Consider the following 26251-nt stretch of genomic DNA (forward strand, 5'->3'; position numbering starts at 1 on the left):
TGAGCAAAGCAGACATGGGAGGATAAAGTTCTCTAAAGAAACTTCAAGCTGAGAGGTCACACGGGCTTGCCTGGCAAGGGTTGGGGGAGAGTCTAGGATGCAGAAGAGAGGCATCGGTGGGCTTCTTCTGCTCAAGCAACGCCCGTTTACACACACTGCTAGCTCACAAGGGCAGCTTCCATCCATTCCTAGCTTCCCCAGGCTGATCACTGTTTGACCTCCTGCTAGTACAAACTTGCAAGAGATTTCCCAGAGCATCCACTGAAACAAGCCCAGGGGAGTGAACTTTTGATTCTCTGTCCCTGGGCCAGTGCCCCCTTGGTACCCAAATCCTACCCCCTGTTGTACAATGAACCTGCAAGGAAGAAAAAGAAGGCAGGGAAGATGAAGGGTGCTGGGCCCCTGTGAGAGCCTGCTTGACTGTAATCTCTCTTCAGCTATCCCAAGACTTTGCTTTCCTTTTTTTTTTTAAAGATTTATTTTTATTATTTTTTATTGGAAAGGCAGATATACAGAGAGAAGAGACAGAGACGAAGATCCTCCGTCCGATGTTTCACTCCCCAAGTGAGCGCAATGGCCGATGCTATGCCGATCAGAAGCTAGGAGCCCCTTCCGGGTCTCCCACGCGGGTGCAGGGTCCCATTTGGGCCGTCCTTGACTGCTTTCCCAGGCCACAGGCAGGGAGCTGGAAGGGAAGCAGGGCTGCCGGGATAGAACCGGCGCCCATATGGGATCCCAGGCGTGCAAGGCGAGGACCTTAACCACTTGCGCCACCATGCCGGGCCCCAGCTATCCCAAAACTTTGTTGCTAAAGAATTATTTACTTTTACAGAAAATCAAAAGCTATTAGAAAGTAAGAACGTTGCAGCGCTCTATTCTGTTGTTGACCTCATTCTCAGAATACTCCAGAAAGTTCATGAAACATGCAAACACACACTATTAAAAACTGTGCATAAATTCACAAATGTTTTTGTAACAAAATAAGCTTTTTAAAGAGCTTATTCAGTTCCAGCTGAGTTCGGAACTCAAGAAGGGTGCATGGATGAGGCGCAAAGAGGAAAGAAAAACGGACTACTAGGATTTCATGATCATAATGTACAATGCACAAAAGCTGTCCACTTTATTTCTACAGAAAGAGTCAAACTCTGGCTCAGACTTTTTGCATCATGGTCAAGTGGGTGTTTCTAAGGATAATTCTGCCATTTGTTTTACCTAAAAACAATAGAAGTTCCTACTACAATTCTTATTCTACAATTTAATTTTGTTTCACAAAGAAAAGGAGAACCTAAAGATCAAGGAAAGAATGAAAGCCTAAATATAGGTCCCTTGATTAGCATAAGGTCAATGGGGACAGCCAAGACAGTAGGAATAATAGAAGGACCTTTTGCAAGACATTATTATTGACATTAACCTCCAAGCTCACATTGAGTAAAAAAGCCAACTCCACAGTAGCAAACAATGCCTGAATGAATTAGAGTTCTTCCAACAGGGTGGTGCAGTGTCCATGCCAAGGAAGGTGGAGCTGCATTCAGGTGGTTGTAGAGACGTTCACGGGGCCCTGCCATACAGCGGGAAATTCCTTGCGGCCCTGCCTGCAATGGAACAATACTCTTCACATCTTTGCGTCCCCCTACATCCACTGCACGGACCCCAACAAAAGAGGATTTTATAAACTTTTTAAGCACATGATGGCAGTCATGATTAGGCCCAGCTGCTTGCTGCTGCATAGACCTGCAAAGGAGAGGTTGAATCTAGAGGCCACTTGGGGGCAGAGCTGGCTTCCAAAAGTGGGCTTTCCCATTGGTGAGTTAGCAGGAAGGATTTTTTCAAAGGCAAAGCAGAGGTGAGGAGCTGGGAGCAAGTGGGACACCGGACTAGGTGGCCAGCATGACGAAGGGGCTGGCTGAAGCCCCAGAGTTTACCTCTCTCTACAGTCAGAATCAGGTCCTTGGTCATACTTGAACCACCTGTGCCAGATTACGCTGCTACATCACTAGCTGTGTCAAGGCCAGGTTCTGGAGTTCAAGCAAGCATCGTTTCTACTGAATTGAACAGTCCAGTCAAGAGATCAACATTTTGCTTTGGTAAACTGTGAAAAGCAAGGGAAAGATGTATCCATTATAACTACATAGAGAATAACTCTAGGTTCATGAACACTTTGTTTTTGTAAAATTGAAGTCCCTTACTGGAGTGCGGCCCCGAACGGAACATTCATAGGGTTCTTATAGGGGCAGTCCACAGTAGCTTGGAAAGGGGCGATTCACAATTGCCTGCAAGGTGGGGGGAAATATTACACATTCCCTGCCTATCTCAGCTGGACAACCCGTGCCTCCAGCAACTAAGGGAAGCACCCAGTTAATTACTTGGAGCCACCCGTGAGATAACCAGACTTAGGCAGGCCTTGATTCGTAAAAATTGGGGCCCATCGGTGCTAAAGATCACTTAGGCCGTTTGGCCTGCAAGCTCACAGTTTCTTAGTAGCAAACAGTCATGAGCAAATGGCTGGGGTTTTGATACTGAAGTTCCTCAGAGGCAAATGTTTTCTTTAAAAACAAAAAAGATTGATTTGAAGGGCAGAGTTACAGAGAGAGGGTGGGGGTGGGAGGTGTTGTCACAGCCAGAGATTTCACCCATGTTCCCTACATGTATGCAAGGGCACAAGCACCTGGGATATCCTCCTCTGCTTTCCCAGGCACATTAGCAAGGAATGGGATGGGAATTAGAACGGCCAGGATTCCAATGCTGCATCATTTTAACCCGCTGTGACACAACGCCCACCCCCAGGCGAGCATTCTCAATCATATTGTTTCCTACTATTTTCCACTACAAACGTTTTTAGTCTCCATCTAAATGTGTTCTTACTTGAAATTTGAAGTCAGGGAGCTCCGGCAAGAGAAAGCGTGTGCGGCTTCTCCCATCCTGTTTTCTAGGTAATCCTGAACCACGGATCAGAGCGGTTGAAGCGGCCACCATGTGCCCCTTGTCTGGGGACAGTGCCTGCTCCCCAGGCCGGCGCACAGGGTCACAGACAAGGTCATGCCCGCCTCTCCTCTGCAGCCGACGGCATGGAGGCCAGGAACCGTCCAGCTGCTCCTGTCCCACGTCACCTGCCTGGGACTGAGGTCCTACACTCCTCTTCCTGTTTAGATACCAGGAGGGCCCCGGGGAGGGCACCAGAAACCACACCCTCCCTTCCCTGCCCTCCTCCAGACCCTGAGGCACAGGAGGGCGCAAATGCGCAGGTGCAAGGAGAAGCAGCCGGCGTGGACCTGGAGCTGACCAGCACCGCTCTGCCCTTCCTGAGGGTCCTCCCCCTTCCGGATCTGTGCACCCCACTCAGCCGCGACCCCATCCCCACCCCACCTCCTCCTTTGCTTCTGACTGAAGATTATTTCTGCCCTCCTAACGTCTTCTCAGGGGTGGGGAAAATGTCAGCGGACATCTGAGAAGTGAAATGCATGTCCAAATACAGGAGCAACAAGGCAGACAAACCATTCCAATGCCCCAAAGCCACCTCAAGGTTTTTTCAGACATATACATGATATTAACTTTAAAGAACCCTGATTAACTATGTAAAGATTGTCAAAAATATAATTAGAAAATGCAATCATTTTGTTTTTGTTTTATTTAAATGATGTTTATATAACGGATCAGGGTGGGAAGGATCGGGTTAGGGAGAGGTGGGTGTGATCATTGTTTCCAAACTCTCCATTTCTTCTTCCCACTTCTTGGGAGAGGGGAGATAAGGGGATAGGCCATACCCCATCTCCCTACCATTCCAGTAGTCAAGGATGGGGAAAGGCCACCTGCTATCAACCCAGGGTCATAATGGCACATGTTCCTAAGGTGCTGCTCAGGTTGGTGCGATACTTCTGAAATGCTGTCCTATCTTCTATCGGAGTCACAGAACCAGATATCAGGGGTCCTCCCGTCCCGCGGAAGAAATCACCCGACACTTGAGAGTCTCCAAGGCGCTTTATTCCGATCTTCCGTTGTGAACGTTATCACCGTTATGACCATACGCTCCAGCCCCTCCCCCACCAAACCCCCCCCCTCGCTTATCTGTCAAACTTGTCCAATCAGCTTAAAGATAACCAAGGCACACCAATCAGGGCAAAGGGCCAATCACAGGGCAGGAAATGGTCAGTGCCCCCAACACTGTCCATCTTTCCAATCTATGGATGAGGAATCCCCTCCAACGCCCATTAGCTGACAACACCACCTTCCTTACAGTCTCCAATTGCCCAGATATTTGTGGTCATCCTTTGGCTGAGGTAGTTGTCCATACCCCAGAACAATGTTCTGTTCTCCATTCTCTGCTATGGTACCAGCTGTCCTCTGTAGGCCCCAATGAGCTACTATGTCCTCCATGTGTGCCATGGTCTGCCATCCAGCACTCCATCCTCTACACTGGAGAGGACCAGTTCTCCTAGGTGGGCTCATGGACCCGAGCCAGGCAACCTGGGCCATGCCAGACACCCCCCTCCCAACCCCTGAGGCTCACGGATCAAGCTACCACCTTGCAGATGAGCCCTTGACCCTGGGCCATGCAGCCCAGGCTACACGGGACCCCCATCTCAGGGGGCTCATGAACCTGGACCTGGGAAGACAGCAGGAGATGATTCAAGTGCTTGGGCACTTAGGAGACCAGGAAGAAGCTCCTGGTCCCTGGCTTCAGCGTAGCAAAGCCCCTGGACATTGTGGCCATTTTAGGAGTGAACCAACTTATAGATTCATTCTCTCTGTAACTATACTTTCAAATAAATAAGACAAATGCTTTTAAAATATTTTGTTAGAGGTCTGGCACAATGGCTCAGTGGCTAAATCCTCACCTTGCAGCTATCAAGATCCCATGTGGGCACTGATTCACTTCCCATCCAGCTCCCTGCTTGTGGCCTGGGAAAGCAGTGGAGGACGGCCCAGAGTCTTGGGACCCTGTACTCATGTGGGAGACCTGGAGAAGCTCCTGGCTCCTGACTTTGGATCGGCTCAGCTCTGGCCATTATGGCCCTTTGGGGATTTTACCAACAGATAGAAGATCTTTCTCTCTGTCACCTCTCTTTAAATCTGATCTGCCTTTCCAATAAAAAGAAAACAAATCATATTTTTTTTTATTTTATTTTTTTTTTTATTATTTTTTCATTGGAAAGGCAGATATACAGAGAGGAGAGACAGAGAGGAAGATCTTCCATCCGATGTTTCACTCCCCAAGTGAGCGCAACGGGTCGATGCTACGCCGATCCGAAGCCAGGAGACTCTTCTGGGTCTCCCACGCGGGTGCAGGTTCCCAAAGCTTTGGGCCGTCCTCAACTGCTTTCCCAGGCCACAAGCAGGGAGCTGGAAGGGAAGCGGGGCTGCCGGGATTAGAACCGGCGCCCATATGGGATCCCGGGCGTGCAAGGCGAGGACCTTAACCACTTGCGCCACCACGCCGGGCCCAACAAATCATATTTTTAAAATATTCTTTGTACAGATACTGTAAATAGAATGATAAAGGTCTTACATTATTTTAAATATTGAATATTTAAATTGTAATTCAAGTTATTTACTCTTGACAAGATTCCTTACTCCTACACATTAACTTAATAATAGTTTGCCACATAAAGGAAGTGAATAAAATTTAAGGTGTTCTTTCTAGTACTCCAGTTTCTAAAAGCTGGGCTGCCAAAATTTGGAAAAACTTGGAAGCAACCCAAACTGATACATCCAGACAATAGAATATTATTCAGTGAGTTTAAAAATGAGTTATTATGCTATGAAAAAATTAAAGAAATTTAAGTTAAAATTGCCAAATGAAAGACACCTAAGAGAAATGCTACATCCTGCATGATCCCAACTACATGACATTTTGGAAAAACAGAAACTATGGAGCCAGTAAAAGATCGTTGATTGCAGGGGTCCATGGCTGGGGAGGGGTATGTGAATAGGTGGCGCCCAGGGAAGTTTTAGGGCTGTGCTGCTGGCTACCTCTCACTCTTGTCAAAATCTGGAAAACTGTAAGGCAAAAACAGTGAGTCCTGATGTGGGCAATGGGCTGGATGGATAACATTGTGTCGGTGTTGGTTCCCTAGCTGTAACTAACATGTCACACGCTAGCAGACCCAGGTGGGCGAAAGCTGCAGGTGGGCACTCTTACTTACTGTTACATTTTTCTGCAAACTATATTTTTAAAAGAAAAGGGCATAGATTTGTATAGGTTAAATACTCTAATTGCACTTTAAGGTTTTACATATGGTGAAATCAGAGAGTGAAAATTTAAAAAAAACTGCAAAACATAATTCATTAAAATATTTACACAGATCAAGAATATCTGGTACACTTAGATTAAGTATTTTTAAAATATTTGTATTCAAAAGGGCCATCTTCAGCTGCTTTCCCAGGCCTTTAGCAGGGAGGTGAAAAGGAAGTGGGGCAGCAGGGACTCTAAACAGTGCCCATATGAGATGCTGGTGCAGCGGTTGGAAACTTAATGTGCTACACCAAGGCATGGGCCAGGAGATTAAAATTAAGCTCCCCAGAAACTGTTTTACTGAGCAATCCTCTAAGCACTGTTTTAAATTCTTAGTGTAGAAGGGTTTTGGGTTTTTTTTTTTAAATCTGTTTAAGATCACTAATTATCGATCTATCGCCAAGCTGCCTACCTTTGGTTTTTATTTTACAGCCCAAGTTATATTTTCCCTTTTGCCTCCCAATAACTTTTAGGGACAGGAAATGCTTATATTAGAAAACAAAAGTCTATTAAGTTAGTTCCTTTGACACGTATTTCTACTTACACTTATCAGAGTATATACACTTTGAACAGAAGTTTTAAAACAAACTTCTTTAAGTTAAGGAATAAATTTACAACTAGAAAATTATTAAAAGAGTTGTCTGACTACTCCACTTACATAGATTGCATTTGGAATTTTCCTCTGCACTCTCTTGAAAACAGGTGACATGGAACCCTGTCCACTTCCCAGGTTGTGTGCTTTGATTTTATCCCAGCCTGGAAATTTTCCTAAATACTATGAACCTTTGGAACTCATAGTCTTTGCTGTTCTCCCTTCTGGATGTATTTGAGACTCCTGTCTTCTAAATGCCTACGAGTTAACGCTTGACTCTTGAAACCAAAAGAGAGAAGGGAAGGAAAAATTGAGAAGTTTACAGAATATGAGACCAAATGTTTACAACAGGAAGAGAGAAATATCCAATTGAAGCAGTGGAAGAGATAATTAGGCTCTCGGGAAAACTGGAAATTATCCAACAGCTGCTTTCCAAAGGGGGAAAAATGTACATATTAGAAAATAAAATTTCCTCTAGCTCCAAGCGTCGCCACCTACCCATCACCCAGTGGCAACAGCCTGCTTGAGTAAAAGCAGCCGTCGTGGCTGCAGGTTCTGCACTCCAGTCCCCACGCTGTGTGTCCGTTTCCTGACCATGTGGGGAAGCTGATGGCCGCTGACCGCGGTTCTCCTGAAGCAAAACACCTTACCGACACCTCAGCGAGACGAATCACTGGTTGTATAAATTTGGGTGTTTGCTAGTAATGAGCCACAGCTCAGGCTGCGCAGTTTTAGCAACAACTTAACAAGGTGTTAATAGTAGTTATTGTAGAACACAGATCCAAGGAGTAATTAATATGATAAGACCCAAAATGCATTTCTTAAGTTCCTACAACAACAACAACAAAAAATCTGTAATTAAATCAACAGCCTCCCCAAATATTGTTTTAGGAAGCTCAATAAGGTTTCACAGATGTTTCTAATGAGATTGATCAATGCAAATATTTTCAAGCCAGTGGCAGCCAGCATCCCATATCGGAGTGCCGGTCCAGGGCCTGGCTCCTTCGCTTCCGACCCAGCGCCCTGCTGCTGCGCACCCTGGGAAGCAGCGGACGGTGGCTCCAGAAGCTGGGTGCCTGTCACCCACTTGGAAGACCTGGAAGACCTGGACTGAGTTCTCATTTCCAGGCTTTGACCTGGCCAAGTCCCGACTGTCGCAGACATTGGGGAAGTGAACCAGTAGGCGGGAAAATGTCTTTCTCCATCTCTCGCCTTTCTCTTTTGCACTGCTTTTCAGATGAATAAATCCTGTTTTAGAATTTTCAAACCAGAACATAATTATTTCACAGGAAATCAATAGGGGCTTGTGTGGCAGGCAAAGGCTTAGCATGCTAGTCCTGTCCCTGCTGGCACCTGCATTCCATATGGGCACCAGTTTGAATCCCAGCTGCTCCACTTCTGTTCTGCTCCCTGCTTATGGCCTGGGAAAGTTAGCAGAAGGTGGTTCAAGTCCTTGGGCCCATGCACTCATGTGAGAGACCAGGAAAGAAGCTCCTAGCTCCACCTTCAGATCAGATCAGCTCTGGCCATTATGGCCATTTGGGGAGCAAATGTCTCTCTGTCTGACCTCTGTAAAAGCTGCCTTTCCAATAAAAATAAATAAATCTTTAAAACAACAAGAACTCTACAGGCAGCCAATGTATTTATTACAGAGTAACTACAAGGTAACAGAAAAAGCAATGAACTCTGAGTCAGGTTAAGAAAAGCTTCCTGGAAGAAGAGTCCCGTGGGTCAGTGGAATTTTGATAGCTACAGCTGGGAATTTTCCAAGCAGGCAGCAGAAGGGGGCATCCGAGGCAAAGGAAACCCCGTACAGGCAGAGGCAGGAAGTCATGAGTCAGCATGTTAGTTATAAAGAATTGAAACCAGATCCACTCGCCAGTGAAGTGAAGCCGGAGGTGCTCAGGAGATGGGCAGCGGCCTCATTCACTGCATTAGAAACTGGCCTTCTTTTATAAAACAAGAAAAATTACTGAAGCTCTGAATGCAGGTGTTAGAAATCCCCAAGGTAATGAAATGAGATCTGCTTTTGAGAGCTGTCCTGGCAATGTAACTTACAGTGAGTATTGAGGAATTATATTAAGGGATGTAAGAAGAGGCAAGAATGTAAGGCGAGTCTGCAAGGCTTCTGGTTTAGAAATGGCCAATGACAGGGGCCACACAATGACTCAGCTGGATAATCCTCCACCTCCAAGCGCCAATATCCCATATGGACATTGGTTCCTCTCCCAGTTGCCCCACTTCCCATCCAGCCCCCTGCTTGTGTCCTGGGAATGTGGCCTGAGTCCCTGTGCCCCTGCATCTGTGTGGGAGACCTGGAAGAAGTTTCTGGCTCCTGGCTACGGATCAGCTCAGCTCCAATCATTGTGGCCATTTGTGGGGTGAAGCAGATGGAGAATCTTTTTTTTTCTCTCTCTCTCTCTCATCTTCTGTCTATAAATCTGCCTTTCCCATGAAAATAATAAATCTTGGAAAGGAAAAAAAAGTCAGTGACAGCAAGTGGTTGAAATCCATTGACCTGTCTTGCACGTTGAAAGGATATTTTACCTAGGCGTGAGTCTGTGGCGTGCACTGGTCAGCACTTCTCAGACAACAGCAAAATAGCTCATTTGTTAATATCACTGTGGATCTGTTAAGGAAGTTTTTAAGTATCTCACAGTGTCAGATGCAAACTTTCCAACATTCTGGTACCCGAATGGAACCTCAGCGCTTACATGGTGAGGATTTGGCCGCTGAGCCATCATGCCGGGACTTATATTGACTTTTCTTCAAGCAAGTATTCAGCAACGTCAGTGTGTGCCCAGCTCCTGACTCTGGAACCAGCCCAGCCGTGGACATCACAGGCTTTGGGGGAGTGAATCAGGGCATGGGTGCATGATAGATAGATGGAGAGATAGATAGGAGAGATAGATAATAGACTGATGGATAGACAGATATTAGGTAGGTACAGACATGACCACCTCTCAAGCTGATAAAAGTAAAAATAGAATCAAGGTTTTTGAGAACACAATCTATCCATAAAACAACAAAGAGAATATCATAAAATAGTAAACAGAATATTTCCAGTATCAAGAGGTTCTGACAATGAATTCATGCGTGAATAATAACATTTGAAATCAATTATTTTAGTAGACGTAAATGAAGCATTGACGACATGATCCATAATGAAATCACGGTTGAGTCACAGTCTGCAGATGTCAGCAAATGCCCAATCCGCGGGCAGGAAAGCACCTCACACGTGCCTCGTGCTCTTCGCCCTATGTGTGTGCTTGTTTGGCCTGTGGTCTCCAAGCCTCCTTCTTGATAAGCCACAACCTGAACCCCAGAACCGCAACAATGTCTTCTACTATTAGGTGTATTTATTGAACACAGTTGGTTTCCAAATTGCATTTACTTTGTTTACCAGTTCTGGTAGACCAGGCTTGTTCTGATTTCCCCATAAAGTGTTTTTGTCTGAAATATCAAACTTGGTGCTTGCTCACACACAGGCACCCAGTGCTGTCTAAAGCACTCGCCTCCAAGGTCGGGGGTGCATCCACACGAAACACACAGCTAGCTCTGGAGCACAGAAAGACAATCCTCAACTTTCTGTTTCTATTTATTTGGCAACTTTTAAACTTTCCATTTGTATAATATAATGTATATTGATATATACTCATACCAAAATGTGAGCAATTTATAGATAAATAAGCATGTCTATATATAGATGAATATTCAATTTTTAGTTGAGTATATTTGCCTTTCATTATAACAACAAAATACCTAAAGTTTTACAAAGGGGAAAAACTAATTTAGTTCATATTCTTGGAGGTTAAAAGCCAAGAGGAAGTGGTCCCATTAGTTTGGCTCTGGTGAGGCTGGTGGAAGGCAGGCGAGTAGCTCCCTGGAGGGAGGGTCACTCGGTGACGCACAGAAAGGAGAGAAGCCAGCACCAGCACAGGCTTTGAACTACTTTCAAGCGCATGTGTTCCCACCTGCCAGCATTCTACAGTGTCCCCAAAGTGCCACCCTAGGGTCACCACCATGCCTTTATCTCGCAGATCTTTGGGGGACCCTCAAACTGATGTCTGAGTCAGAGGGCTTTAGGCTTTTTTTTTTTTTCCAATGCTTTAAACCAGACCAGCATCGTGGCACAGTGGATCAGGTTGCTGCGTATATACCACCAGCATTCCATTTAAGAGCTGATTCAAGTCCCGACTGTTCCATTGCCAATCCAGCTCCCTGCTAATGCTCCTGGGAAAGCAAAGGAGTACAGCCCAAGTCCTTGGGACTCTACCGCCCACATGGGAGACCTGGAAGAAACTCCTGACTCCTGACTTCAGCCTGGCCCAGCTCTAGCTGTTGCAGCCACTTAGGGAGTGGACTTTCTCTCTCTCTGTAACTCTGCATTACAAGTAAATAAATCTTAAATAAATAGATAAAAGGAAGTGCTAGGAAGTAGGCTTAAATGCAAATTCTCAGGCTCCAGCCTCAGGGAGTACAATTCAGCAGGTCGGAGGAGTTTGGGCATGCACATGTTATCAAGTGCCCCAGAATTCCTAGTATGGCCCTCTGTGACACATCCTTGAATAAACATCCTCAAGAAGCATGTCCATTCTCCCACCGGGCATGAGCATCTGATCAAAGAAACAGATGTGAACGCCCAGCCACCAGTCGGTGACACTAGGTCTCCCTGACTGTCCACCGTGATCACCACGTGAGATGGCAGGCTGTGTTCTTCCTTACGGGCCTGGGATGCCTGCCCCACAGCTGTTCCTTCACGTGCCAAGTGAGTACTTCACATGATTGCCCTGAAAACCCCTTCTTTGGGCCTCAGTTTCCTTGTCCCCTGAGGCCACCACTCGGCCTGGCCATTCCTTCCTTGACCAGGAGGACAGACCCCTTGCTTTCCTGTCATCCCCAGCAGAGGTGAGCATGAGGAATCCTGGAGGAGGGGAATCCCTCAGTGTGAGAGTAAGGAAGGTTCGTTTCTCCTAAGAACTTTGGTGGAGCACACCCTGCACAGCTCCCATGCTTGTCTTTCGCCCTGACATTCCTCTTTCCACAGATTAAACTACGGTCTGTCCACTGTCTGAGCCAGAAGTTGGCTGCAGTCGGTTTTCAAGTCCTGTCAAGTCTACTTTCAAACGCCATCTTGTTTGTTTTGTCTGAGTCATTCCATCAGTTTTGTCTCCTTTTCTTCTAAATAGTGGCGTGCAACAGTTTTGAGCACAGTGGTTTCCAAAGTTGTAAAAAAAAAAAAAAAAAAAGATTTGGAAGGCATCTTTTTGCATGCATTATAAAAGCCATGCTGGTTTAGTAAGAGGAGAGAAGAAAAACAGAATCAGATCTTTTGAAAATCCGAAGTATTACACAAAAGTAATTGTTTTATTATTAACTGAGATTCTATTTGGGTCCAGCTTATGGTAGAGAAATTTGGACATGGTGTTATAATTTTAAAATGTTTATCAAAGAACATTATGTGACTTTCTAGTAACTCTCTGTATAGTTACAATAAAATGTCAGCAAAGAGAAAGTTATTGTTACAGACACGCACACAAACCTGCAATGCCCAGTCTGTACAAATCATCTGTCCCTGGGTTCAGATGAACATATACCACTCAAAGACCCAATGGGCTACCAGCTGGCGTCTGGTTTACCTGACTTTGCGGCAGGATACAGAGCATGAAGCACAGCTTGTAGCCTGACTGCATTAGCACATCTTCACCCAGAGTCCTTACAACAGCACAGGTGCTGCCTCCCAACCCCCTCGTCTCACAGAAATACACTCAGTCACAACAGGCAGTCACAACAGAGGCTGGAGCTGGCCCAGCAGAAGAAAACCTCACTCGTGAGATTCCAAGCCAAGGGCCATGCAGGTTCAAGAACATCAAATGCCAGGGCCTGTGTTTCTCAGCAGAGACACACAGTCCTCCTCCAAGTGACCCACAGAGCCTAGACGTCTCCCTTGAGGCTTCCCAGGACAGATACATGTCGCCAAATGGGGTCATTTCCGCAGTAAAAAGTACTGCCTTTTCAAACAGCTGACATTCCACATGTATCTAAACCCAGCACATTCCAAAGAGACAGTAAGAAAAAGGTAAACTAAAGTTCATGTTCCCATGGGGAAATGGCTTGGACCTTATCAACCCTTTCGCTGCCAGAAGGGAGGCAGTGGTGAAGAAAGGGCTGGGGTTTGACAGCTGTGGCTGTCTGTCACCACAACACAACCCACCACAGGCACAGCTCCAGCGGTGAGACCTGCCGTGGGACAGCTCCAGTTGGCCCTGGCAGAAGCCTAGAGGAAAGCAGCTGTGGCTGACTGACCCTGTACAACAGTCCGGCCTGGCTGTATGGCAGGCTGCTCCACACCGTCCAGACCCCCTCTCTGTGCACCAGCCGAGTTCCCTTCCCTCTCCGTGCACTGTCTGTGTCTGCTTTTCCAGGCACCACCCAGTGTCACCCTTTCCCTTGGGACAGAAATCACAAGTTCCAAGATGTGGCAAACCTAGAACCAGCTCCAGTTGGAAATATCCAATTTGGCTGCAGGTTGTGTCCCTGAGATGATTTTGAGGTCATTATAATGTCAGTGAAGTAAAATTACCCTGACCTGCACTCTAATTCCCATCAGGCACCCAACACTATGATACTTCTATTATATCCAAAAAGGGTCAGGAAAACTCGTGGTAAGTACTCAAGCCCCACCACCCAAACACCATCTCCTTCTGCACATTCAATCAAATCCCACCCCAGACATCACCCCATGTGCCTCCTGATACACAAGAGAACAGCCAAAGTCTTGTTAAGAATTCTTTTCTGGGTGTGTTGAGGTGTTTTTCTCATTCATTCTCTCTCTCTCTTCCTGTCTTTCTCCTGCCCCTTCCCTTGCCTGTCCTTTCTTGGGTGTGCATTTTTTCCTTTTCCTTAAATAAATCCTGCTCTCTGTACATCTTTATGTCTCCAGCTGGAATTTTGTCGTACATGGAAGGGAGGGTCAGGAATAAGCCCAGGCAGGAGCCCCATTGCACAGAACACTTTGACTCAGTAAACACAGTTTACTCCTAAACAAGAGTAAACTCCAATTCATAGCTGCTACTGAGAATCACAGGGAGAACGACTGGGAAGGACACCTGCTGGAGTCTTCTACAGGTGCATGTTAAAGGTTTGGTCCCTAAGGTCTTGTTAGTGCTACCAAGAGGGTAGACACTTAATCCAACTGCAATATTTAGACATGGGGCCTTTGGAGAGTGATTAGACTGCATCAGGTTGTTGGGATGCAGCCCCAGGAAGGACTTAGGGGAGCTTTATAAGGAGGGACATAGATAGGGGTGCTCCCTTGTGCCCCTGGATGCTTTGTTCCTCTGTGAGACTCTGCCAGATGCCCAACGAAGGGACCATGTGACCTTGGCCTGTGAATATCCCTTCACGGTTGGCTTCTCTTGGATATCGCATTATAGCTCAAAGCCACTGCAGTGTCTGTAAGAGAAAAGCCCTGTGCTTGTGGTCCTCGCACCTAAAGAATTCCAGCAATTCAGCAAGCCTCAGCTGCATTCCCTGCATCAGAAGACTCACCTGCTATCCCAGTCCAGATAGAATGAGGGAAGGATTGGGGTGGAGGCCAACATTCACAGGAGGAAACCGGACAGTTCAGGCTGGGCAGCAGCCAGGTTCCCTCAGGACACTGAATGCAGTGCAAGGAGCAGGGTTGGATGGAGCCACAGAGGCATGGGGTGGAGATGGTACCTAGAAGAGCTGTTCTGAAAGAATTCACACTTCCCATAGATGCTCCTGAATGGAAGAGGAAGACACAGTCTGATATACCAGAGACACTAGCAGGTCAATGCCCTGCAGGGTGTGGCAGCCTCCCCTAAAACCAGGAGACAATTCCTGCAAGGGACCTGCTGAGAGCAAACCACCTGAGCTCTGTGAAGTGAAACAACTCCTTGGGATGCACTCAACAAGAATGTACACAATAAGTGCTCAGTGCCTGCCTGTCCCCCTTCCTCAGGAATCCCTCAGTGCTCTTTCCCTCCTGTTCTGGGAATACCTTTGGATCAAGATCTCCACTTGGCAAAGGAGAAGAGGTCTTCGGGTTTGGTCATGGACAGCCCATCAACCGCAACCCCAGTGTTAGACCAGAAATGAGGAAGCCTCCAACAGTGAGTCAATGGGTGTCACTTGTCACTCTGCCCTTTACCAACCAGAAATGAAGGCTCCAGTTCCTGTGAAATAACAACCCCAATTTACTTTTAGTAAGTCTAGGGACACATGGAAAGAGAGCATTTGGGAAGCCAGCAACAATGAAAACTACCGCTTTAAAAGCTGAGAACTTGGCCGAGCTTGCCTGGGGGACTTGAAGATGAAGATGAGGGCTTGATTGGGGAAGAAGGGGAGAGGCTAGGGACATAACGTCAGTGGAGCATGTGGGGATCTGGGAGCTTGAACCTAGGGAGAACCATGTGCTTGGTCCTGGGCGAGGTGAGAAACACACTGCCCTGGTGTGCTGGTGGATGAGACCTGGAGAACCTCAATGGGCCTGATCTTAGGTGTATGGAGGGGTAAGACACCAGGCCAGCACATGGGCCGAGAGATTGGGATTCTGGTGGGTGGATGGAGCTTCGAACAAGCACACCACCCAATGGGCTTCTGAAGGCTTGGCTGAAAAATCCATGTGCTCCAGGGCACACAGATTGTGGATTCATTAGGGAAAGGTGCAAGAGGATATGGGGGAGGGAAGACCGCTGTGGGAATGTGTTGCAGGTGAGGAATGAATCCTGAGGGACTCCCGATGACAAGGTCACTATACTTGAAGGCAAGCAAGGGACTGAGACCTGATGATTTAGAGAAGAGAGGCTGGAGGACCTTTATGGGCTAGACCAGTACACCAGCCCACATGGGAGACTTGAACTGGCCTAGATAGCATGGAACACTGCTGACTACCACACACCAGCCCACACAAAAGCTAGGGCAGGGGCCTGTCTGGCAGGGTTAGATTACAGTACCCACCAATGAATGTCAGAATAGGGAATGAGTAATGTTAGGCTGAGCCATGACACTAACCAGCCCATGAAAGATTCTATGGGAGGTATGTGGGCCTAACCCTGTGAAACTGTAAGTCCCACTGGTTAGCTTAAGAGTTGGAAGTAGAGATAGGCTGAGCTAGGCATGACAATGGAACCCACTGACACTCATAGATACTGTAGCTGGGAACAAGCTGGGCAGGTCCAGGCTACAGCACCCAGAAAGTACACCTTAAAACAGGGTGTAGGGTGGTCCAGGTCACAATATTCACCAACTCATACAAAGTCCAGTACAGATAGAGTAGGTTATACCTGGGAGGGGCATAGCACCCACTGGCATGTGTGATATCTCGGTCTGGGAGTGGACCTGACGGGGGATCTTGGGCAATTCCTCTGGTGAGCCATAGCTCTTACTGGTGAACATGTGGTTCAGGCCTGGTTGTTGGCCAGGCCAGGCAAGGCAGCTCCAGCTGTTGGCAAGAGTGCGGGTTGGTTTTGGAAGGGGCGGACTAGGCAGGGCTGAGCAAACCTTAGCCCACTGGCATGTGCAGGAGCCAGGCTGGAGTGCAAGTCATGCTGGACTAGGTTATCACATCTACCAGTGTGCACGAGCCAGAAATGGTAGCAGACTGAGTATGGCCAGGCTGTAGCACCCTCCAGTGAAAGTTGGGACAGGGGGCCGTCCAAGTCAGGCTGGGCTAAGTTTCTTTCCCTGCTAAGCAACACATGAGCTATGTCTGGGTGTGGACCAGGTTTGGCTGGGCTGAAGCACCCAACACAGTCCCTGCAGATGAATGCAAGAACCAACACAGGGAACAACCCAGACCAGGCCAGGGAATGGTACACACCAACATACGTATGGCTCAGGTTTAGGGGCAAGCCAAACTGGGCCAGTTCATATCACCTGCTGGCAGATCCGAGAGCCAGAATGGGGTGCAGGACAAGCCATGTTGGGTTGCAACACCAACCAGTTCATACTGGGGTAGGGACTGGGGGCTGGATGGGCTGGGCTAGGCTGCAGCCCTTACCAGCATGAGCTGGAACTGAGGGTGAGCCTGGCCGGGTCATGCTACAGCATCCCTTGGCAAATGCCAAGGTGAAACAAACCATGCCAGACAGGGCCATAGTGCCCAGCCAGCATATGTGACACTGAGTAGAGGTGGGGCTGTGAACCCAGTAGGAGGACTATTTAACGATCTCTCTGCTAGGCTACTACTCCCACTGGTGAGTGTGAGAGCTGAGATCTGGGGCAGACCAGGCTGGGCAAGATTACAACACCTGTTGGCCTGCATGTGAGCTGGATTAAGGGGAAAGCCTCGCTGGGCTGACTGAACCTACTTGTGCATGCATGTGCCAGAGGAGGTGTGGGTTGGTTGGGCTTTGCTGCAGCATCAACTGGCCGGTGCTGGCTCAGGGGCCAAATTCTCTTAAGCTGAACTGCAGAACCACTTGGAGAGTTCAAGATCCAGAAGTGAGAGTAGGCTCATTAGGGAAAATGCAGGCACCTCTCTCTTGGGTTGCCACTCCACCAGTGAAAGTGGAAACCAGGTCTAGGGGCAGGCATGACTGGACAGAGAATGGCACCACCAGCATGAATGTGGGCTGGATAGTAGGACTGGTTGGGTTGAAATAGGTTTCAATGCCCATTGATATGTATGAGAGCTGAATGGGATATGGAACAGATTGGAGCAGTCTGCTGCACATACTGGCAAGCACAGGAACCAGGGCAGGAGGCAGGCCTGGTGGGGCTTATTGGGGGTCACTCCAACTAGGCTGTAGCTCCCACTGGTTTGGGCCCTGTGTGTGGTGCACATAATCCAGTGGGCTGTAACACCCATTGGTTTGTGTAGAAGACACAGCTGGAGGCAGAGCTGACCCAGAAATTGCAACCAACAGTGCGCATGTAGGTTAATGTGGGTGACAGTCTGAGCTGGACCCTGTATTAGCAAGCACACACAGGAATCAGGTCTGTGTTCACCTCAGATGAGGTTTATTTGGGGATCCCCCCAGTTGAACTCAGAACCCCAACTATGGAGAAAATAGCAGGTTCTATGGTCTGGCCAAGGAGTGCATGTATCAGATCTGGACCTCCACAGTGGCTTAGATGGAGCAGTGAACAGCATATCCAGATGCACATGGATGATATGGCTGTCCCTTAGAGCCTGCAGAGGACACCTGGTCCCATGACAGAGGAAGGAGGGAAGAACAAATTAAGAAGCGCTGGCAGTGAATATCTAGACAAATGGAGAATCTAAGGTGGATTATGCCAGCCAGTGGACCTTGGAAGGATTTCGTTGACAGCAAGTCAAAACTGCTGCACTATTAGAACCACTTGAGCCAGACCCTCACAGTATGCCCCACATTGAGGACCCTGGGGTGACATCAGGTAGCCATCTCACATCCTGGGGTATGAGGTTGTTGGGAGGCTGGGTGTGGCTTCTCCCCTATCTCCCTCCTACCCCCAGATACAGGAAGACAAAAGGAGAATGTGAAAGCAATGGTCTTACCCACTTTCCTCTATCCCTTGACCCTTCCCACCCTAATCAACTATGTAAACATCATCAAAAATAAGTATTTTAAAAATCTGAGAATTTCCCAGTCCAGAGAGAACTGCTGCCCTAAACTCATGTGAGTGTGAGTGAGTGTGTGTGTGTGTATGTGTGTGTAAGGGCGGTGGTCAGAAGGACTGGGCGCTGGGATGGAAGTGGCAGCCCAGGCTGCGAGAAACTCTTCACTGTACTCATGTCCTCCCTGATTGCCTTAGGATCACTATCGCCTCTCTTGCACACATCACTGGGCCTCTTGCACCTGCTGGGTGAAGGTGAGCAGTACCTATGTCCTAAGTGTGAGGGACTGATAACACTATCTGTGAGATTTGGGGCACTTACCCATCACAGCTCAAAGCTGGCAGATTGCAATGAGGGGAGTCTGCCTAGTGACTGTGCCTCTGCTAAGATTTGCTTGATAAAGCAGGTTGCAAGTGGGGAGAGCAACAGCCTCTAACAGGTTCTGTCTTAGGGCAGGGCCTGTTTGGCCTTCATCTCCTCCCCATTACACTTTACCCCACCAGCAATCCCTGTGGACACATGTGTTCAAGAGCAACAGAATTAACTCAGGAATAGATCTGCCACAACCATGAGCCACAGATTCAAAACAAAATACCAATGTACTTCAAAAAGCTTGTGGCAAGTGGGATTAACAGATGATGCCAAAAATGTTGGAATCCATAGACATGAGGGTTCTTCCAAAAGTTCATGAGAAGTGTATTATTATGAAAGAATTATAATTAATAAAAGTTCCACTTTCCATGAGCTCTTTTTTTTTTTTAATGGTGCCAATGCTGACTGTATTTCAAGTCGTCATGGTATTGGAAAAGTTTTCAATTAGCAATATTCATGCCTTGGATAAACCTCATTGGCTATGATACTGCCACTGCGCAAAGCTTTCCATGAACTCTTAAAAGTATCCTTATTTTAACTAGTGAAGAATTACAGGAGCCCAGTTGTTGAATTGGTCCAATGGCTAAATCCTCACCTTGCATGCACCAGGATCTTACATGGGCGTTGACTGATACCCTGGCTGCTCCCTGCTGATGGCCTGGGAACAGTAGAGGATGATCCAAAGGCTTGGTACCCTGCGCCCATGTGGGAGATCCAAAAGAAGCTCCTGGCTTTGGATCAGCTCAACTCCAGCCAGTGCAGCCATTTGGGAGGGTTAACAGTGGATGGAAGATCTTTCTGTCTCTCCTCTCTCTGTAAATGTGATTTCTCTTTACAATAGAATAAATAAATACATAAATAAATGTATAAACAAACAAATCTTTTCTTTCACTATTAATGATTTGACCCAGATGTAATCATAGCTCTTTATAATTAAAAAAAAAAAAAACTACATGGAAATAACAGTTTACCCACTTTCCTATAGCCCTTGAAACTTTTTACCCCAATTAACTATGTAAAGATTGTCCAAAATATAATAATAATAAATAAAGTAGGAGAGACAGAGAAATAACAACAACAACAACAACAAAAAACTACAAAAAAGATAACCAAGAACTTAAAGTAAGATGACACATGAATTTGACAATGTTTAAATTTAGTAAGATATCAGCAACACAAGGCAAAACCATTTTTTCATTAAAATAATGGACAATTTTAGTTGTTGAAACTACCAGGAGCAGGCATTTTCACTCTAAACATGGCCATTTAAGACCCCTGTGTTCCACCTTGAAGTACCAGGGTTCTATCCCTGGATCCAGCTCTTGACTCCAGCTGCTAATGCAGATGGTGGAAGCTACCTATGTGGATCCGGACTTTGGCCCAGCACAAGTCTGGCCTTTGTGGGCATGTGGGGAGTCAACTAGTGGGTGGGAGTGCACTCTTTCTCTGTCTCAAATATATCCCTAAAAAATTGTTAAAATATTTATTTGCTTATTTAAAAGATATAATTAGAGAGAGAGAGTGAAAGAGAGCTTCGTCCTCTGGCTGTAACTGCTGGGGCTGCGGACAACAGAAAGCAGGAGGCTGAACACCATCTGTGTCTCCCGTGTCGGGGGCAGCAGCTGGGTGTTTTGGGCCATCTTCCACTGCTTTCTTGTGCATTGGCAAGGAGCTGGAATGAATCAGCCAGCTTGAATAGACATCAGTATAGGGTGCTGGCATTACAGGCAGTAGCTTAATTTGCCCCACCACAATTCCACTTCCTAATTTTAAAAAATTAAAAAAAAAAACCACTGTAACCATAGAAATAACAAATACTACAGATGGAACAAGCAACAGAATATTTGAGCTTGAAGCAGTGAGGTGAAAGATGCTCCCAAAAGAGAGCAGGAAAAAAAACAAAGATACAAAAAATGTAAAGAAAATCTCAGGGAAATGTAGGATGAAAATTAAAATGTTAATATAGAGAGAATAAACTGACTCACAACAAGAGAGAAACCAAATACCTATTCGAGCGAATAATAAGTAATGAATTTACCAGTACCCATGATGGGATGGGCGTTTGGGCAACAGTTAAGGTGCTGCTTGGGATGCCCATATCAGCGCGCCTGCTTCAAGTCCTGGATCATTTCCCAGTTCCATCTTCCTCCTGATGCACACCCCAGGAGTGGGCAAGTGACGCTCCAAACCTTGCGTCCCTGCCTTTCACATGGGACATATGGACTGAGTTCTTCAACCCAGCCTAACCCACACCCAGCTGTAGTGGGCGTTAAGAGGGTAAAGCACTGAGTAGGAGGCAATTTCTCTCTCTCTCTCTTAAATAAAATCAAAAGTAAATTAATAAAAACACAGATTATTCAAGTGATCTTATTCAGAATTAAGGGAACAGAGAGTACTGAATAGGAGCAATGTAAGACACACACGTACATACACAGGTGCACACAAACACACACTTAGGCTTATTATATTAAACGACATATGCAGAAAACTTGCAGAGAGAAAGAACAGATCATCTGTAAAGGAGTAAGAACCAAACTGATATCAGACTTTAAATGGCATCAATGAATGCGGAGAGACGATACTTTTGTATTAGTGAAGGAAGGTAAACTGGAGTTATGAGCTTTACATACATCTACACTCCTTGCAAAGGAGATGCATGATGAATATGTCCTTATGCACGCAAGGTCTTACAACACAAGGACTCAAAAACATTCTTGGGGACTGCGTGTTCAGTGCAGCAGTTAAGTCGTGGCTTGGGATGTAACATCCCTTATTAGACTAGTTCAAGTCCTGGCTCCACTTACAATCTGGCTTCCTGCTAACATACACCTTAGAAGGCAGCAGATAATGTTCAAATACTAGGGTCCTTGCCACCCACATCAGAGATGCAGCTAGGATTCATGGCTGCCAGCTGAGGCCTGCCGGCCCTGGCACTTGAGATAATCTGGGGAGTGAAACAGTGGATGGAAGGGCTCTTGGCTCTCCCTCCCTGCGACGTCTCAAAGAGATCAATCCTTTAAAAAAATGAAAGAAATAAAGAATATAAAAAATACCAAAGAGTATTCCCAGGTGAATAAAAATTAAAACACTACCTATGAAAATGTGTGAAAAGCAGAAGACAGAAGGGAAATTTTTTTACCTTTAAATACACTTATCAGGAAACCAAAAAAGCTTGAAGTCAAATGAACCAAGCATTTAGCTCAAAAGTTAGATAAAGGGGAACAACAAATTCAAAGAAGGAAGGAAATAATAAAGATAAAAATAGTAATCAATGAAAGAGAAGTAAGTAGTAAAAGATCTGTGAAAATAAAGGCTAACCTTTGAGAAAATATTAATATGTGGCTCCAAAAGATAGAATGAAGAGCATAATTTGTTTAGATCTTTGTATAGAGGAGTTTTCATTATAAAAATAAGGAAGGAAGGGCCAGCACTGCAGTACAGTGGGGTTAAGTTGCCACCTAAAGCGCTAGCCTCCCACATGGACATCAGTTTGTGTCCTGGCTACTCTACTTCCCATCCAGCTCCCTGCTAATGTACTTGGGAAAACAACAGAGGATGGCTCAAGTGCTTGGGTCCCTGTACTCACATGGGAGACCCAGAAGAGGCCCTGGCTCCTGCACTTCCTCTTACCCCAGCCCTAGCTGTTGCAGCCATTTGGGGAATGAACCAGGGAATATAAGATCTCCTTTTCTCTCTCTCATTTTCTCTTTCTCTTCCTCTCTCTCTCTATCTGTGCTTCTGTCTTTTCTTCTTTCTGTAACTGCCTTTCAATTAAATGCTTCAAAATGCATTTTAAACAATAAAAATAAACAAGAAAAGTAATTATTATGCTCAGGCTTTATAAAAGTAACAAAAAAGCACCCTATGTAAAATAATAAATAAATCAGACCAATAGTAAATATGTAGCTATAAGATAAATACTTTTTATCTCAGAATTTCCAAGATGATTCACATCAAAAAGTTCCCACGCGACATTTTAATTAGCAGATGTAGAAGGAAAGCACATACAGTGAAATAAACCAGTGCTGGAAATTGGTTTTGAAATTCCAAGATTTATTTGTATATATGTTTTAAACCCCTTGGTGTTGGTATCTGGTTTAGGGGCTTTGGGTGTCCAGCTTCCTGCTAACGTAGGCCCTGGAAAGCAGTGGCAGATACCTCATCCATTGGTTTCCTGCCACCCACGTGGGAGACCTGGGTGGAGTAGATTCTGGTTTCTGGAAATGATCTATTCCGGGCATGTGGGGAGTAACCAGAGGATGAGAAATCGCTCTGTCTCCCCAGCTCTTTTCTACCTCTATCCTTCTGGTATAAAAAGCAAATTAAAAGCCCTAAAATAACATATATCAAAATATAATACTGAATTCTGCTGTCCTACTGCACGACAGGGTGACTGTAGTTCACAATCGCTCACTACGTATTTCATAAAGAACTGGAAGTAAGGAGTTTGAAAGTTCCCAACATGTATCACACTGTACCCAATAAATATATACAAATATTATGTGCCAATTTTTAAGCCCTTAGGAAACTAGGAATTAAAGGAAATCTTCTCCTTCTTGGAAGACACGCTGATGCTCCAGTTCTGATCCAGCTCCCCACTAATGTGCCTGGAAAGGCAGTGAATGCTGGCTCAGGTGCTTGGGCCCTGCCACCCTGTGAGAGACCAGGCTGGAGCATCAGGCTCCTGACTTCAGCCTGGTCCAGCTCAGGCCATTAAGCCATTTGGGAGCGAACAATCAGATGGAAGAACTCTGTGTCTCTCCCTTCCCCTGTAACTCTGTCATTCAAATAATCAAATCATTTTTTTTTAAAGAAAATACACTAAAATCATTGGAAGATACAAAATACCAAAAATTTATGTCATTAAAACAGGACCAAAAGGGAAACACAGAATTAAATGCATAGGAGACTTTAGAAGGTTCATGGAAAAGGGGCTGAAACATAAAAGTAAGACACATAAGCATTATTTCTCAACACAAGATCCATCAGCCTCAAGACAGCTTTGTACGTGATAATGCTAGCTGTTTATTCCACCTCTAACCAACTCGGGGTCCAGGGAACTAAAGCATGACAAGGCTAACTTTCTTGCAGTACTCAATGAAGAAAATAGAAATTCTTTAAAGATTTTCTTTTTAATCTAGAAAAAAAAAGTCAGAAAGAGCCAAATTTGGATTTTGAAGAGTATCCCTGGTGATTTCCAACTGAAACCCTCGCACTCACCTTGGTTTGGTTAGAGGGGTCAGCAGGAGCATTGTCATGGTGAAGGACTCTGGTGACTTTGTCCCAACCATCTTCCTTCTAAAGCTCTAGCTGATCGCAGCGCATTTTCCTAATAAGTAGATGTCACCATTCTTTAACCCTCAGAAAACCCACCGGCAAAAGGCCCTGAACATCTCAAAAAAGATGGTCATGGACCCTTACCTCGACCAGCTCACTTTCCCTTTGACTCGCCCACATTCCCTTCTTGGTAACCATGGTTGTGATTGCACTTTGTCTTCAGGATCCTACTCTAAAGCCACGTTTTATCTCCTGTTGTAATTCTTCAAGCAAGTGCTTCAGGATGGTGATCCCAGTTGCTTAAAATCCCCATGGGAATTCTGCTCTTACCTGCAGCCGACCTGAGAGTGAGTTTCCGCCCCTCAAGCAGGAAGCTTGCTCCACTTCAATTTTTCAGTCAGAATTGCATAAGCTGAATCCCATTGTGGTGTCTGTGGTGTTGGTTATTACCTCTGCTGTTAATCATTGTTCCTCATCAGGGCATCAATAAGAGTAAACTTTTTCTCGCAATTTGATATGGATGATCTGTTACTACAGGCTTCATCTTCAACGTCATCTGGCCCCCTCTTTCAGCAAGTCATCCATCTGTGAATAGCTGATTTCTCTGGGGCGTTGTCCACACCAGTTTCATATAAAGCATCATGATTCCGCCATTATCATGAATCTAATATTTGTTCCTGCTTGTTTGAGCAGAATTCATGTTGCCCTGATAGGAGCTCATTTCCAACTCATGTCACAGCCTCAAACTAGGTCTTGTTTAGATGTTATGAAAGTTTATACGAGTTCATTTTGGTGTAAGTGAAGTTTTAGAAAGCATACCTGTTTTTTCATAATCTGTACTTTTCCATGAACTATTTGAAGACATCTCATCCAATAAAAAGAGAGAAAGTCCTCATTAAAGCTCCTATCTCAAGAGCCTAGGAAATGAGAACCAAATAACCTGAATAAATGACATGGTAGGAGCAGAAATCAATTTAAAGTAAAAATAGAAAAATGAAAGGGAAAATCTGTGAGGCAGAAAACTGGTTCCCTAACATCAGTAAGTTGGTGAATCTGTAGCACACTGACACGTAAGAAACAGACAGAAGACGGGAAGCCCAGTCCCAGCGGTGAGGCAGGGGCTGAGACTGCAGACTCGCAGACAGTAAAAGCGTATGTAAGAAAATGTTATTTTATTGTTTATAAGATGTATTTATTGGATCCTGCATGTTCCTCAGGAGCAGCAGGCAGCTTCAGAGGCCCTGCTTAGGGTCCTCTTGCCCCCGCTCAGCTGGCAGCAACAGAGGTGGCCTCCAGACAGATCAGCCCATGTGCCAATAGCACTGGCAAAGCCCTTGGGCTGCCCCCCAGCTGCAACACACTCTAAGCACTTGGTCATGGGGACTTACCTGGGCTATGGGCAATATATAACACAAGTGAGGTGGAGCAGGACCTCAGAGATTCATTTCTAGGAGAGGAATGACTACTGTGGAACATCAATGGCCAAGGCCACTGTATTTTCAGGTCAGAGAGAGTGCTGAGTCCGAGTGGTTTGAAGAAGCAAACGGGAAGACCGTTAAAGGTCAGTCTGAAGCACCAGCACACCTGATCCATGGCAGTTATCATCAACTGTCACTGAGCACCATTCACTGGCACACACTAAAGCTAAGGCTGGGGCCTACCAGCCAGGGCAAGATCGCAGTAACCACCAATGAGAGTCAGATCAGGGGAAGGGTGAAGTTAGGATGGGCCAAAATAAATACTAGCATGTAAGAGAATTGGGTCTGGTGGCAGAATCTGTGGAGGACAAGCAGAACTGCAGCCTCCACTGGCATGCCCAAGAACTGTGGATAGGAACAGGCCTGGCTGGGGAGCTAACGGACGCCACAGCTGCATTGGTATCCCTACTGGTTGAAGATGAGAGCAGGATTTGGGGCAGCAAGCTGGGCTGGACATAGCTATAGCCTCCCTCAGCATGGGAGTGAACTGGGACTGGGGAGTAACAGACTGGTCTAGACTCCAGTACTTGTGAGTGCCAAGGTGGGTGTAGAATGGGCCGGGCTAGGTCTTGACTCCTGCTGAACCACATGAAAGCTGTGTCTGGGCACAGACCAGGTATGGCTAGTCTGCAACAACCAACAGCAAGAACCAGAAAGGGTGTGGGCCAGTTGAGCAAGGCCACTGTTCCTGCCAGGACAAGAGGTAGACAAGACCAACCTGGGCCAAGGACCCACTG

General features: G+C 46.1%; 1 pseudogene; it reads right to left on the bottom strand.

The window, feature by feature from the left end:
• Positions 1-19111: 19111 nt before the first annotated feature.
• LOC121161976 lies at positions 19112-19264 on the bottom strand (annotated as a pseudogene).
• Positions 19265-26251: the final 6987 nt, after the last annotated feature.

The sequence above is a fragment of the Ochotona curzoniae genome, unplaced genomic scaffold (genome assembly GCF_017591425.1).
Source record: "Ochotona curzoniae isolate NIBS_2020 unplaced genomic scaffold, NIBS_Ocur_1.0 contig_4968, whole genome shotgun sequence".
Classification (NCBI taxonomy): domain Eukaryota; kingdom Metazoa; phylum Chordata; class Mammalia; order Lagomorpha; family Ochotonidae; genus Ochotona; species Ochotona curzoniae.